Below are 15,413 nucleotides of genomic sequence, written 5' to 3' on the forward strand. Positions count from 1 at the left end.
AGTATTCAGAACAGGACCAGGATTAAACAAGCTCTACAATGTTGTCCTGTCTGTCCCTTTGTGTACGTTTTTTGAGGAACCTTTTAATAAAACAATGATGAACAAAAATGTTAAACCTCTTCAAACTGCCAACAAGTCAAGAAGAGCCATCTGAGGTGCAAAAACCCTTTGGGGTAGTCTTTATATTTTAAGAGGTTTCTAAAAGATAGAAATATTCTACCCAGAGCTGTTAACGTTCAAATAAAGCTAAAAAACTTTAATAGGTTGATTATGTGTAAGGGTTTCTATTTAAAGTTTGGACACCAGTGTGTAAATTGTTTAAATAAGCACATCTTGGACAGGGAACACATTCATTTTCTTAGTAAGTTTAGTGAGGGTTTTTATTGAAATATTACATTGAAATTAAAATATAAAATGTGGCATGCGTAAAAGTTATGCCACATTTTCATATATTTCACTTACTCCCCCCCCCCACCATGTTAAATGCAGCAAATTAGTAAAAATGTCAAATATTTGCAGAAAGATGCAATACATATTTTCTCTTGAGATGATGTGTTAACTTATTTTCAGGTTTAGAAAATTAACAAAACATGGAATTTGACCAGTTGGACTGCATGACATTGATTGCATGCAGCTAAAGAGATGTGAACACACTCTTATGGAGTTAAGAAATTGTTTTATTCTGTGTTTTGTTCTTGCTGCATTTGCAATCTATACAATTTAAAAGTGTTATAAAAAAGGTCCATCTAGCATCCAACCAGGTTCTTTGGTTCTTGATGGTTCTACAGAATGCAACCACAAGAGTTTTAGAAAGAATAAGTAAAAATGTCAGGATTGCAGTGATACCAGCACCACCCTGAAACACTGGGCACAGGGCAGGAATGAACGAAAGAAAATTTGGTTATTAACCAAAGAAAATTTTTGGTAGTGGAAACTAATGTGGTGCACACGGGGAACATATAAAACTCCTTATATACAGTGTTCAGAGGTGTGCATCAAATCCATATACACAGAACATGATTCGTTGCTGAATTTTACATAGAAGAATAAAATGTCCACATGGTTATGTCCACATGGATGAAAGCTACGATATATGTCCAAAAGTTGTGGAGCCCTACGATCAGTTTTAAAACCATGGCCATGCTGTCCCCTCACAGTGTGCTGAAACAACCTACACTAGAGTTCAACAGACTTAAAAAAACCACGTCTTTATGGACCTTACAATCATGCTGGAACAGGAAGGGGCTTACATCAAACTGTTGCCATAAAGGTGGAAGCATATATGGAACCAACCAACCCTTTCCTATCCTTCACATGATACTTTAGTTAGGAATGGTTCTACCTAGAGCAATTAAATTGCTTTGTGCATTCTCTCTGTTAAACCTCCAAAGCTTCATAACAGCTTCTTTGCAAATAGTTTTTTTTCTTTTCAGTCATCTTGTGGGACTGAAGTCAGTACACATTAGACTTTAGGTCCAGTTCCTAACAATGCACAGTTACAGATTAAATAGTCTGCCTCAATTGTTTACAGGTCTTGGACTTGAAAGATTTGGGCTTGAAAGTACTGAATTTGGACCCCCCTGTACTTAAACATGCCATCAGTATATGGCTGACATGCAGCTAAAGAGGTTAAACGACTAAAGGCAGTTGAGATAGATCCTGTTCCAACTCTCAGTTTTAGCAAACTGCTCCTAGCAGGCCACAGGACCAGACATGTCCACAGCTGAGCTTCACCACTGAGCACTCTGTACGAAAGGGAGCTAAAGACACTTACAATGAGCACTCTCCAGGTTCACTGTTGAACTTATACACTTATAGTCAGGGAATGCTGTCAATAATACAATCAATATTTGAGGAACTTAACCAAATTCAAAGCAGTGCATTTAAAAGCTATCTGTGAGATGTTTGGCATGTTCTCTCCACATTCATGTTTCCTCTGTGTATGTGTTTTACTCTCTATGAACAGAAAGAAGGTAAATGGGCTGCTCTTTGTGTGAGTGAGTGAACAGGCGAGTGTGGTGCCTGCAGTGGACTGGTGTGCTCTCTAGGGTGAATTCCTGCATGCAGCTGGTGTTCCTGGGTAATGCTGAACCCATAGTAAACCTAATAAAATGAAACAGTTGATCAAATACTAAATGAAATGAAAAAAAATATATATATAAAAAAAAAACATATTTGCAGCATGGTGGCACAGCTTGTATAGTGAGTGCCACACAGCAACATGGGTTCTGACATAAGTTCAATCATCATTTGCATGTTCTCCCCTAGGTACTTCAGTTTTTTTTTCACAAAACCATGGTGAAGTTACCTTTTATGTCTATTTTAGCTTGTTTCAGAAGACACACACATTTTGTCCCCACGGTTACGTTACTATTAAGGACTGACAGTAAAAGTGATTATTATGAAGTAATTATACAGCCATACCTGCTGTTTCCCCCGTTTAATGGACTGCAGAAGGCTGTAATTTCCCCCCGACCGTTTCATTGGTTAATTGAATGGGAGAGTTCACGGACTAGGCATGTTTAACCGCCTTTCTAACCCAGCATGAGCAGGAGAACACACACACACACACACACACACAAATATGTATGTGTGGACAACTATTTCTGAAAGAACTGGTGTTGCCAATTGGTTAATAAAAAATTGTTGATTAAAAAACAATGTTTATTTCTCCTGTGTTTTTTTTATGTCATGTTTAAATTGGAATAGACTACCCAAGCTTAAGTTATCTGAGCATTTTGGGTATACAGAATAAAGTCAATCTTTACAAGTTTCTTTATGTATTTATAGACCTTGCCTTGTGCACAGGGGCATAGCACTGGAACAGGAAGGTGTCTTTCCTAAACTGTTGCTGCAGTTCACTTTATAAAATGAAAAACGAATTCAAAAATTAGGGTGTCCTAATATTTTTGTCCATGTAGTCTATGTTGCGTAGCCTTTTTTAGTTTTAAGGATTGATTAAATGTACCTAGTGAAAACAGGATTTCTCAAAATGGCTTGTGCACTATTCGTTTTACACAGGCTTTGCAATACTGTGTCAAAAAATGGTAGTCACTTCTGGAATATCTAAATTTCTCGCCTAGGAACTCAAGTGGAGGAACACAAAAAAGAAAATGTGCTTCAGAGATGGCCAAAACTGCAGGATGTTTTACACGTAACCAGCAAGATCAAGAGAAACTGCAAGGGTATTCTGCTGGTGTGACTCATAAACCAACTTCACATATGCTGTTGCAGTTGTAAATAATCAACTCCATGGCCATATAGCGTACATCAATGGAAATGACACATAACTACTTTTTCCCTGCAAAGCTAGATATTGCTTTATGTGCTTAAATTTTTATCAATGGAAGGATACTGCAAATGAACAAAGACAATGAGTTGCAGGATATTACTGCATTGTCACAATTATTTAACCCCTACATAATATTGCTGGTCTTAAAATCTCATGCTTGTCTGTATAAACTAAAGTTGGGTTACAACATGATTAAACCTTTAGAAATGTAACAATGATGCTTAAATTGCTTATATAAACACTACCCAGAGATTCAACTGTTCAGGGTGTGTTGTTACCATTGTTAAAAACTAAGGAGCTGTTACAAAAGCTGAGAGAGGAGATCATTTCACTGAAAGGGGAGGCTTATGACCAGAAAAATACTATCCCCGTGGTCAAATATGGAGATGGGTCAGTGATGATGTGGATGCTTTTCTGCTGCAGGAACTGACTGTGTAGGATCTTGACTGTGTGACTGGCATCTTAGGTTTACGGAAATAGCAAGATATTTTGATGAGGAAGGTTATGTCTTCTGTGGTGAAATTGAACCTTGGTGATAATTGAACTTTCCAGTAAGACACTGATCCCAAACAGATTTCCAACTTAATCAAAGTTTAGTTAAGAAATTTGACCTGAAATATCATGGAGTGCCCTTCTTAGTCTTTAGATTTAAATCCTATAAAAAATCTTTGGTAGAATTTATAGCAGTTGTGGCACAAAAGTCAGAGGCTTGTTAGCACTTAATTCATTATTTAGATTTAACCAAAGCAAGTGCTGAGGCTGGGGTTGAATAATAGCGCACATTTATCAAGAAAACTAGATGGTGTTTATTAATTCAGTACTCAAATTACTTGTATGCATCAATAAATATTTTTTTCTGTTTACTGGGGCTTCTTTTTTATACTTTCATTAAATTCTGTACACATTATCATGACCCCTTTTAAGTTAAGGAAGGTTGAATATTTCCATTTGCACTGTTAATTAAAGTGAAAAGTACCTAAAAAGCTGGCTTCACCATCATGGCAACATAAACAGAAATGTGGTGCTACAAAGTTAGCAGCTCTTCATTAAAAACTAAACACTCACATACAGTAGTATATACAAAGTATAGGTAGAATTAAAATACCATTTAAGTTACTTAAAACTCAAAACACCATTTTATCTTGGTTTCAAAACAGAGATGTGGCAAAACACCACTTTAGGGGATCATTGCCATTCACACAAGGGAGGTGGTTTAAATACCTGTGTAAGAGTTAGACTAAACCATTGATTTAGCGTTTTTAATGACAAAAATCTTACCTCGTGTTTAAACCTCTAAAAATAAATAAATTTTAACTAGGTTTGGGTAGTTATAGAATATAAATACCCCAAGATGAGTATTTTATTACTTTTATTTAGTCCAAAGTATATAATTTGGACAAAAGTATGTAGACACTCATCATAATTGTCAAACTTAGGTGTTTCAGCCACACACATCACTAACAGATGTATGAAGTAAATTATATCAAATACTTTTTTAGCAGTAGTATGGGAAAAGTCCTTTTTCCATTCCAGCACGACTGTTGCAACTGTTCGCAAAGCAAGATCTATAATGACAGAATGTCTAGTTTGATGTCGAGGAACTTCAGTGACACAGTTGAGATGAATTGTGGTTGTTATAGCCACAAAGGATTAGGAAGGGGCAACAGTTGGCCATAGAATAGGTATGTGCAACAGGCGTCTAGTTGGATGTTTATATAATAAGGCAGAATAAGTATATACACTGATCAGCCATAACATTAAAACCACCTCCTTGTTTCTACACTCACTGTCCATTTTATCAGCTCCACTTACCATATAGAAGCACTTTGTAGTTCTACAAGTACTGACTGTAGTCCATATGTTTCTATATATACATTTTTAACCTGCTTTCACCCTGTTCTTCAATGGTCAGGACCCCCCACAGGACCACCACAGAGCAGGTATTATTTAGGTGGTGGATCATTCTCAGCCCTGCAGTGACAGTGGCACGGTGGTGGTGTGTTAGTGTGTGTTGTGCTGGTATGTGTGAATCAGACACAGCAATGCTTCTGGAGTTTTTAAATACCGTGTCCACTCACTGTCCACTCTATTAGACACTCCTATCTAGTTGGTCCACCTTGTAGACGTGAAGTCTACAGGACTGCCCACTGGGCGCTGGTGGCTGGATATTTTTGGTTGGTGGACTATTCTCAGTTTAGCAGTGACAGTGAGGAGTTTAAAAACTCCATCAGCATTGCTGTGTCTGATCCACTCATACCAGCACAACACACACTAACACACCACCACCATGTCAGTGTCACTGCAGTGCTGAGAAATAATACCTGCTTTGTAGTGGTCCTGGGAGAGTCCTGACCATTGAAGAACAGCATGAAAGGGGGCTAACAAAGCATGCAGAGAAACAGATGGACTACAATCAGTAATTGTAGAACAACAAAGTGCTTCTATATGGTAAGTGGAGCTGATAACATGGACAGTGTGTGTAGAAACAAGGAGGTGGTTTTAATGTTATGGCTGATTGGTGTATATGCTTTTCATTTGTTTTAAAATCCTAAACAGCCTGTACTGTACGTACATAGACTTATTAAATACCTAAAAAATTATGTTACGTTTTGAGGCATCTAAAGGACAATTAAAGCTTATTAAATGCTTCTGAGCTTATAATATCTATTCACCTCTCTCTCTCATTACTATTGCTTTTTAAACAAATCATTACTAATAAATGCAAATCCCAGACACTGTTAGAAAGTTTCCATAGCTGTCTCTGTTTCCTCTATGTACTCCAGGCTGCACATGGCATTCAACTGCATGTTGCTGCATTCCAGATGTGCTTGACTCTGGTTGGTTAGGAATATCCTTATACTGGACTTAGGTTCAGTGTCTCAGATTTCTCCACACCCACAGGAGAAGGCAAAAAGGACATGCAGTTCATGTTAGAACTTACGTACACTACACCCACAAGACAAATGTTACAGGATCAGTGCGAATTCTTATGCCAGGTTCACAACAAGCTTCTAATATTCTTACACAGAAGTGTCAATACTGTAAACAAATCTAGTGTCAATATTTGACTAGCAAAGCTACAGATAAAACACTTACAGACAAGTCTCTCCTGGAGCCCCTAAAATAAAACAAGCTGTTTTCAGATACTACAAGTTTTATTCATTCATTAATTTATTATATCAGTAGTTACCACTTCATCCTGATCAGGGTTGTGGTGCTACAAGTGACACTCTGATACACAAAGCATGAATACAAAGTGACTTACAATTGTGACCATACAGGTTTCCTCTAAATATTCGAATTTTCCCCAACCTCCCAAAGACATGCAGAAGGTGAATCCACTGCCGTAATTGCCCCTATATATAAGATAGTAAATGATTAAGTGTGTGATGGCTTGTCATAGACTGATGCCCTTTCTAGAATTCATTTCTGCCTTGTGTCCAAAGTTTCTAATCCAATATTAAGATACTAAGGATACATGACTTCTAATATATCAAAAACATATGTATTGAAAAAAAATATATACAATTTTATACTGGTTCCAGCTTATTGCAAGTGAACAGCAAAGTGTACTCTAGAATCTTTTCAAAAATGGAAAAAATAAGGAACAATAGTAAACATGTTGAAATCCTACACTGCTGATGTGTCACTTTCATGAAGAAGGCTTAGCTACTCTGCTGTGTTGAAGTTGGGCTGAGGAGAATCAAGCAGGCAGACTATACCGCCACCGTGGCATTTAGGATAAACTGTCTGAAAACAGCAGCAGCCGAGGAAACAGGGTCATTACAAAGGAGGAGCTCCCCATAACATACTCATTTCACTGACTAATCTGAGAACACACACACACACACACACACACACACACACACTCACACACACAAAATATATATTATATGCAGAATTTATTTACTTTATGATGCTTTAGGGAAAATGTTTTAAATCCTTTAAAGCTTTAAATTGTTAACCTGGACGTATTAAAGAATAAACTGGTTTATTTTAATCTACCCTACTTAGAACTTTGGCCACTGAAGCTGATGTACACTATACGAACACAAATTATTTAAAGACTGGAACAGTAATTCAGGTGTTTTAGCCAACCTCAATGCTACCAGGTGTATAAAAAAAATCAACTAAAAATACATTTCTTCAACTTTGTGACACAGAAATAGCCCTTCCTGTTCCAGCATGCAAAAAGCAAGGCCTATAAAAGACATGGTTTAATGAGTTTGGTGTAGAGCTGCTGACTTCCAGTATATTAAACAGTTGTGGGATCAATTAGAATGTTGATTAGTTAGATTGAGGTTGTGCTGACAACAAAAGAGCTCTCCTTTTCAGTTCAAGTATACTTTTTCTAATAAAGTGACAGGTAGTATACACTGATCAGCCATAACATTAAAACCACCTTTTTCTATGCTCACTGTCCATTTTATCAGCTCCACTTACCATATAGAAGCACTTTGTAGTTCTACATTTACTGACTGTAGTCCATCCGTTTCTCTGCATGCTTTGTTAACCCCATATCATGCTGTTCTTCAATGGTCAGGACTCTCCCAGGACCAATACACAGCAGATATTATTTGGGTGGTGGGTCATTCTCAGCACTGCAGTGACACTGACATGGTGGTGATGTGTTAGTGTGTGTTGTGCTGGTATGAGTGGATCAGACACAGCAATGCTGATGGAGTTTTTAAACACCTCACTGTCACTGCTGGACTGAGAATAGTCCACCAACCAAAAATATCCAGCCAGCAGAGCCCCGTGGGCAGCGTCCTGTGACCACTGATGAAGGTCTAGAAGATGACCAACTCAAACAGCAGCAATAGATGAGCGATCGTCTCTGACTTTACATCTACAAGGAGGACCAACTAGATAGAAGTGTCTAATAGAGTGGACAGTGAGTGGACATGGTATTTAAAAACTCCAGCAGCACTGCTGTGTCTGATTCACACATACCAGCACAACACACACTAACACACCACCACCATGTCATTGTCACTGCAGCTGAGAATGATCCACCACCTGAATAATACCTGCTCTGTGGTGGTCCTGACCATTGAAGAACAGGGTAAAAGCAGGTAAAAAAGGTATGCAGAGAAACAGATGGACTATAGTCAGTAATGGTCAGTAAAACTCCTATATGGTAAGGGGAGCTGATAAAATGGACAGTAAGTGTAAAAACAATGAGGTGGTTTTAATGTTATGGCTGATCGGTGTATGTACACTCACTAAGCACTTTGTCACTGCTTTGTACACCATTTATCAATTGAAAGAGACCTGCATAGGACCACCACTGACCAGATAATATTTGGGTGGTGGGCCATTCTCAGCAGTGCAATGGGCAATAATTGGCAGTAAAATATTTAGTTAATTATCCATGAATGAGAGAGAAAGAAGGGGAGAAAGAGAGAGATTAGACTGAGGTTTTAAAATACAGGCTAATTTTAGCTTCTCTAAAACTGTCTGTAGAGCTTGACTAGCATCAAGTAATTGCACATAAGTAATTGCAATAGTTGAAGAAAACGGGCCTGAGCACACACTGCACCCGAATGTGATGACCGTTTGAATTGTGTTTTAAATCTGTATCTACAACAGAAAAGAATCACTAAGGCTAATAACAGTAGTGTTCTTCTTAGTGTGGGAGACTTTTTCATCTGCTCGCCATTTTATTTCCACTGTTTCAGAGTCATAAACTTGTGTAGGTGGGACTTTGAGTCTTTTCCCTGAAGAGGGGGAGGGGAAATATCTTAAATTATAGCACTCAAGACAGAGACCAAGATTTAGATAAGGAAAACATTTTGGACTTTATTAGGCCAATACATGGTATTGCAGTTTGGCATTGAAAACTTCTTGTGATTAAACATAGTCATATAGTTTGGTCCTCTCTTCTAGAGGATGCATTGGATGCATTTCAGCTATAGAAAAGAGGAAAAAAATGCTGCAGTGAGGCACCCTTAGCTCTGCCTAACACATAGTTAGGTTTTTTCAGCGTCCACATGATTCACAGTTTGGTCAGCAAAGGCATAATAAAAGGCATAAAAATATCCTCACACAATGTCACTGGTGTACACAGTAAGTCAAATTGGTGGATACCTCTGCTTGTGGTTTTAGAGCAAAGACCTAACATATAATACAATTTAATGTCTGCTAAGGTTCCCAGCAGAAAAAAATATATTTCTGACCATAGGGTATGAGGTTTAAATTTAAGTTCAAAGAATGTCAACGTTTTGACCAGGGATACTGTACTTTCAGTAATTGTTCCTTCTCAGACAAACTGTCACTGTGTATTTTATTCTTTGTCAGAAATGTACCTGCACTTGTATTGAAGTGTATGCTATGGCGCAAAATGTCTAGATTTTTTATCTTTAAATTCACAGCTACAGATTCAGGCAGATAACAACCCCAAATCAGAAAAAGTTGGGACAGCATTTCTTGCAGAGTTTCTTGCATTTACTTTGACTTTTATTTGATTGCAGACAGGATGAATCTGAGATATTTCATGTTTTGTCTGGTCAGCTTCAATTCATTTATTAATAAACATCCATTCCTGCATTCCAGGCCTGCAACACATTCCAAAAAAAGTTGGAACAGCAAAGCATTTACCACTTTGTAATGTTGCTATTCCTTTTCACTACACTTAAAAGACGTTTTGGCACAGAGGAGACCAAGTGATTTAATGTTTCAGGTTTTATTTTGTCCCATTCTTCCTGCAAACATGTCTTAAGATGTGCAACAGTACGGGGTCATCATTGTTGCATTTTTCCTTTCAAAATTCTCCACACATTCTCTACTGGGGACAGGTCAGGACTGCAGGCAGGCCAGTCCAGTACCCATACCCTCTTCCTCCACAGCCATGCCTTTGTAATGTGTGCAGCATGTGGTTTTGCATTGTCCTGATAAAAAAAGCATGGACGTCTCTGGAAAAGATGACGTCTTGAAGGCAGCATATGTTGCTCTAAGATCTCAATGTACTTTTCAGCATTAATGCTGCCATCACAGAAGTGTAAATGACCTTTGCCAAGCGCACTGACACAGCCCCATACCATGACAGACCCTGTTTTTTGGACTTGTTGCTGATAACAGTCTGGATGGTCCTTTTCATCTTTGTTCCGGTGCACATGGCATCCATTTTTTCCTAAAAGACCTGGAATGCTGATTCATCTGACCACAATACACATTTCCACTGTGTGATGGTCCATCCTAGATGTCTCAGAGCTCAGAGATGTCTCTGGACATGGATAACATAAGGCTTCTTTTTTGCACAGTAAAGTTTTAAGTGGCATTCGTGCATGTAACTCCGTATTGTATTGTAATCCCTTGCCCATGTGGTTATATCAGCTATTGTTATGCACTGAAATTCCTCCCAATTCCTTGAATCATTTAATGATATTATGCACTGTAGAGGGAGAAATATGCAAATCCCTTTTTTCTTTGAGGTACATTGTTTTTTAACATTTCAATCATTTTCTCATGCATTTGTTGACAAACTGGAGATCCTCTGATCATCGTTGCTCATCAAAGACTCAGCCTTTCCTGGATGCTGCTTTTGTACCAAACCATGATTACAATCACCTGTTCACATCACCTGTTTGGAATCACATCATTATTTAGTTTTTTCACCTCATTACAAGCCCTAAATTGCCCCCATCCCAACTTTTTTTGGAACGTGTTGCAGGCCTGAAATGCAGAAATGAATGTTTATTAATAAATGAAATGAAGTTAAGCAGATAAAACATGAAATATCTTGGGTTTAAACTGTCTGCAATCTAATAAAAGTCAAAGTAAATGTAAGGAACACTGCATTTTTATGGTATTTGCATTTTCCATAAGGTCCCAACTTTTTCTGATTTGTGGTTGTAGATGGCACAAATGGACAACTGGTACAGTGGGTGTTGTTCAATGTATGGGTGCTTGGGGCCTGTCTTTAATCCCTGTCTGTGAGGAGTTTAACATATTTTTCCTGTATCTGCATGGGTTTGTTCTGTGTACTTTGGCTGCCTCCCACCTCCTCAAAACTGGAAGTGAGTAAGGGAGTAAATGGGTGTGTGGTGCCCTGAGATGGCTGGTGCCCTGTACAGTGTGTATTACTGACATGGTCACAATGCTCATGGGTGGCACTGGGCCCACAATGACCCTGACCAGGATGAAGTGTTTAATGAAAATGAACTGATTTTTTAAATGTTGTGCAAAGAGCTTCAACAGCTTGGGACTAGACAAAGATAATACATGGGAACAATGTGCTATCAAGTTAAATTATAAAAAAACTCCCTGCATGAGGTTTAATGTAGAACTTTTTTTAAGGAACAGCACACATGAGGAATAACTTAAACAAGTCCAGCTGTCTGGAATCTCTCTCTCTTTCTCTCACCCCCACTCAGGTCATCTTTCTCTCTCCTACTCCTGCTCTGGTCTTCTCTCTCTCTTGCTCTTTCTCTGTCTCTCTCTTTCTGTGAGAGGGTGGTTTTTGTGCAGTATATCATTATACATCTGGAAAACTGACTTTGAATGTGTATGCATAGTTATATAAAGAAATTAATTCACAGTATCTTTATGTCTTGAGTCATTTTTAAAATACAAACTATATAACACCAAAGCTAATTCACGGTGAAGATAAACAGCTGGCACCTTAAAAAAGGTAATGCTGGTTTAACTGCATAAAACATTTAGTGAAGACATTAATTACAGGGTTTTAGTGAAGTGGGCTTTGGTACTGTGGGAAGTCTGAAACATCACTAGAGAAAAACACTGACTTACATTCTTACCTTACTGGCTTTTAAAGTTCATTCCTTTCAGCAAATGAAAAAATATAACATTCTAAGATAAATACACACAACTATGTTAAACTCACATGTAAATCTGGCACGAGTACCTCTTTCATGTTTGTCTACTTTTTGTAATTAACATTAGATAAGTAAGGCAAGTTTAAAGCAAGGGCTGGTCTGTATTGTTTTAGGATGGAAAAGACTGGGCAATCAGCTTTTTTATTCCACAGTGAAATTTGCAAATACAAATTCCTTTCTTTTTAAAACTTTAGCATTTAAGACAAGCATTTTCCTTATTTATCCAAACATTTGTGTAGCTTCAAAGTCTTTAAAATATGTATGTTTAAAAAATTTTAGAGATAAGAATGTTTTACCTCACCCATTACCCCACTTACATCCCCCTGTTAAATCTATATCTGTGTTATAAAAGTAGCTACTGTGCTGTCTCTGCCATAGGGCGGCCGGGTGGCTCAGTGGGTAGCACTGTTGCATCACAGCAAGAAGTGTTGGGTGCTCCGGTTTCCTCCCACAGTCCAACAACATGCAGTCAGGTTAACTGGAGATACAAAGAACTAGATACTAAACTGATGTGTACGTGTGTGTGTGCGTGAATGTGTGTTTGCCCTGTGATGGACTGGCAACCTATCCAGGGTAATTCCTAAATTTCGCCCAGTGCATTGTACCCACCCCGACCCTGAATCGGATAAAGCAGTGGTAAAACCAATAATAAATGAATTCATATTTCTGCCATGGTTTTAAAATGAACATCAAATCATTGGGCAGAATTCTTAAGTTGCTGAGATTTAAAACTGTTTAAATGACTCCTACATGAGCCATCAAACACTTATTTACTAAGACCTATGGTCAGCATAAAGAAACTGTGTCTTTGGGGCATTATTGTGCCCAGGACAGTGGATTTAGTATTCAAACCCCTTGGCTTTTTGCACACTTTATAGTGTTGTGGATTAGATTTTGAATTACTATAATTGCCATTTTTAATTGACATGATTGCCATTTTTACCCTTTAATCTACATTTAATTACATCAATAGATAAAGTGAAAAGATGTTAGTTGGTGTAATTAATTAATTTAATGTAATTAAAAAACTGAACAATCTAATTCACAAAAGCATTAAGAACCTTTTCTGTGGCACTTCAAATAGTGCTTGAATGCATCCTGTCTAAAAATGCTCCAGTGCACAGATGGAAGTACCTGTTGGCCTGACAACCATGTCACAGGACTCCATAACTTTGTCTTTATGACGGAGTGGCAAAAGGAAGCCACTGTTGAGTAAAAAGCAAATCATAGCCTGCTTGTGTTTTGCTAAACATCATGTTAAAGACTCTCTGGTTTAAAGATTCTTTGGTCTGATGAGACAAAAATGTAACTCTTGTTTAGAACAGCAAGCACTATAAAAAAAAAAAAACTGCACATGACCCGGCTAATACCATCAATACCAACACTACAGTAAAACATGGTGGTGGCAGCATCATTATTTGGGTGCTTCTCAGTGATATGGACATGGACTGTAAGAGGGACAGACAAATGCAGCATGAAAAAAACATGAACACTTTTGATTGACAGATTGTTTAATGACCCAAAGCATAGAGCCAAAACACTATTGGAGGTGCTTTGGTGCCAGTCGCTGAAAGTTCTTGAGTAGCCCAGCCAAAGCCAAACCCATTGAACATCTGTGGGGAGACCTGAAAATGGCAGTTCTCAGACATTCACCATCCAATATGAAGGGCTTGAGAGGATCTGAAAAAATAATATATATATTAATGCCCATATTCACATGTCCAAATATTGCAGTGACAATATTCAAGACAATTTAAATTTGTAACGGTGGCTACTACAAAATATTAAACAAAGGGTCTGAGATTTTAGTTTTATTTTTATTTTAAACTCTTGAAACATGTTTTCACTTTGGCATCTTGGCTGTGTATACACTTATGGGTGAGAAGCCAATTATATCCCTTCAAATCCAAATTTACAACACAATAAAATGTGTGAGGAATTCCCAGTATAAATGTATAACACATTAATAAATATATACAACATATAACATGGATATTAAACAAAATAATGTAACATGCTGAGTAATTTCTACAGACATGTAAAAATGTCAAAAAGAAACAAACAATATAATATCTAAAGCCATTTAATGCTATGAAGTATGTAAAGCTTTATACACATTAACAGGTTTTTCAAGGGCTTGAAACTGTTCAGAAGCAGTTAAACATACGTTTTCTAAAGGTATTCCCCCAATTGCTGTTTTGATAATGGTTGAGGTTTAACTGGCTTTGAGATTTATTGAGGAAATAGGAAATAGCATCATTACTTACCCATCAAACCATATTGTCACCCCTTATGCCCTGCAAATAGCTAAGAGAAGCAAGAAGACACCAGTCATATCAGAATTAAATATTGTATTGTATTAATTTCCTTGAATGACTGTTCTGATTTGCAATGATTTGCAACCTGACAATTGACCCCTACTTTCTCCATAACAGAATCATTACTATTTACAGTCATTGATGACATCCAATCATTACTCTCTCTGTTGCAGTTGTTCGGGAATATTCTCTCCTGCTGTGATTTAGGTAATGACTTATTAGACTGCATCCTCCGCTAAAAGAAGATGACACTGTGCCACCTGCTTTTAATGAGACCCCTACCTACCTCACAAATCTCCTTTTAACTGGCTGCCATTAAGCTTCACATCATTCCCTGTCCTTAGGCTACATTGCTTCATCTACTTTCTGAAAATTACACAAGTAGAAGTTTACATTTACAGTCAAAAGTTTACACACAAGAACTAAGTTATTATGGACAAAAATATGAGTTTTAATAATTCTTATAATTAAGAAATTCCACAATTCTCCTACTTGCTCTCCATATATCTTCTGCTTAAATCTGTAGTGCAGTTATTCCTTGCTAGCACTGTAGGTGTGATTTTGTTGTCATTTTTTTGGATAGAGGTCTAAATGTTAAAACTAGGGCTGGCACCGATCTGATACTCGGTATCGGTATCGGTCCAATATTGACTCAAATCACTGTATCAGATATCGGAAGGAAAAAAACGTGTAATCCAGTCCGATACTGTTGCTTAATGTAAATAACACTTAATGTAAATAACACTTAATGTAAATAAGGCCATTGTTTGTGTGTAAAGCAAATAACACACAAAGATACATTCCAACAGAGTGCCGTTTATTGCCAGCTCACTCAGCAACTGCCAACAAGGTGCATCTTGATGACATCATTAACATGCACCACTGATCTACAACTCATGTGGAACAGCAATTCAGAATTAAAACACACTGATCTACTTAAACTTTTAGCATTTCAAAAAATCATCT

The sequence above is a fragment of the Trichomycterus rosablanca genome, chromosome 2, assembly GCF_030014385.1.
Source record: "Trichomycterus rosablanca isolate fTriRos1 chromosome 2, fTriRos1.hap1, whole genome shotgun sequence".
Lineage (NCBI taxonomy): Eukaryota > Metazoa > Chordata > Actinopteri > Siluriformes > Trichomycteridae > Trichomycterus > Trichomycterus rosablanca.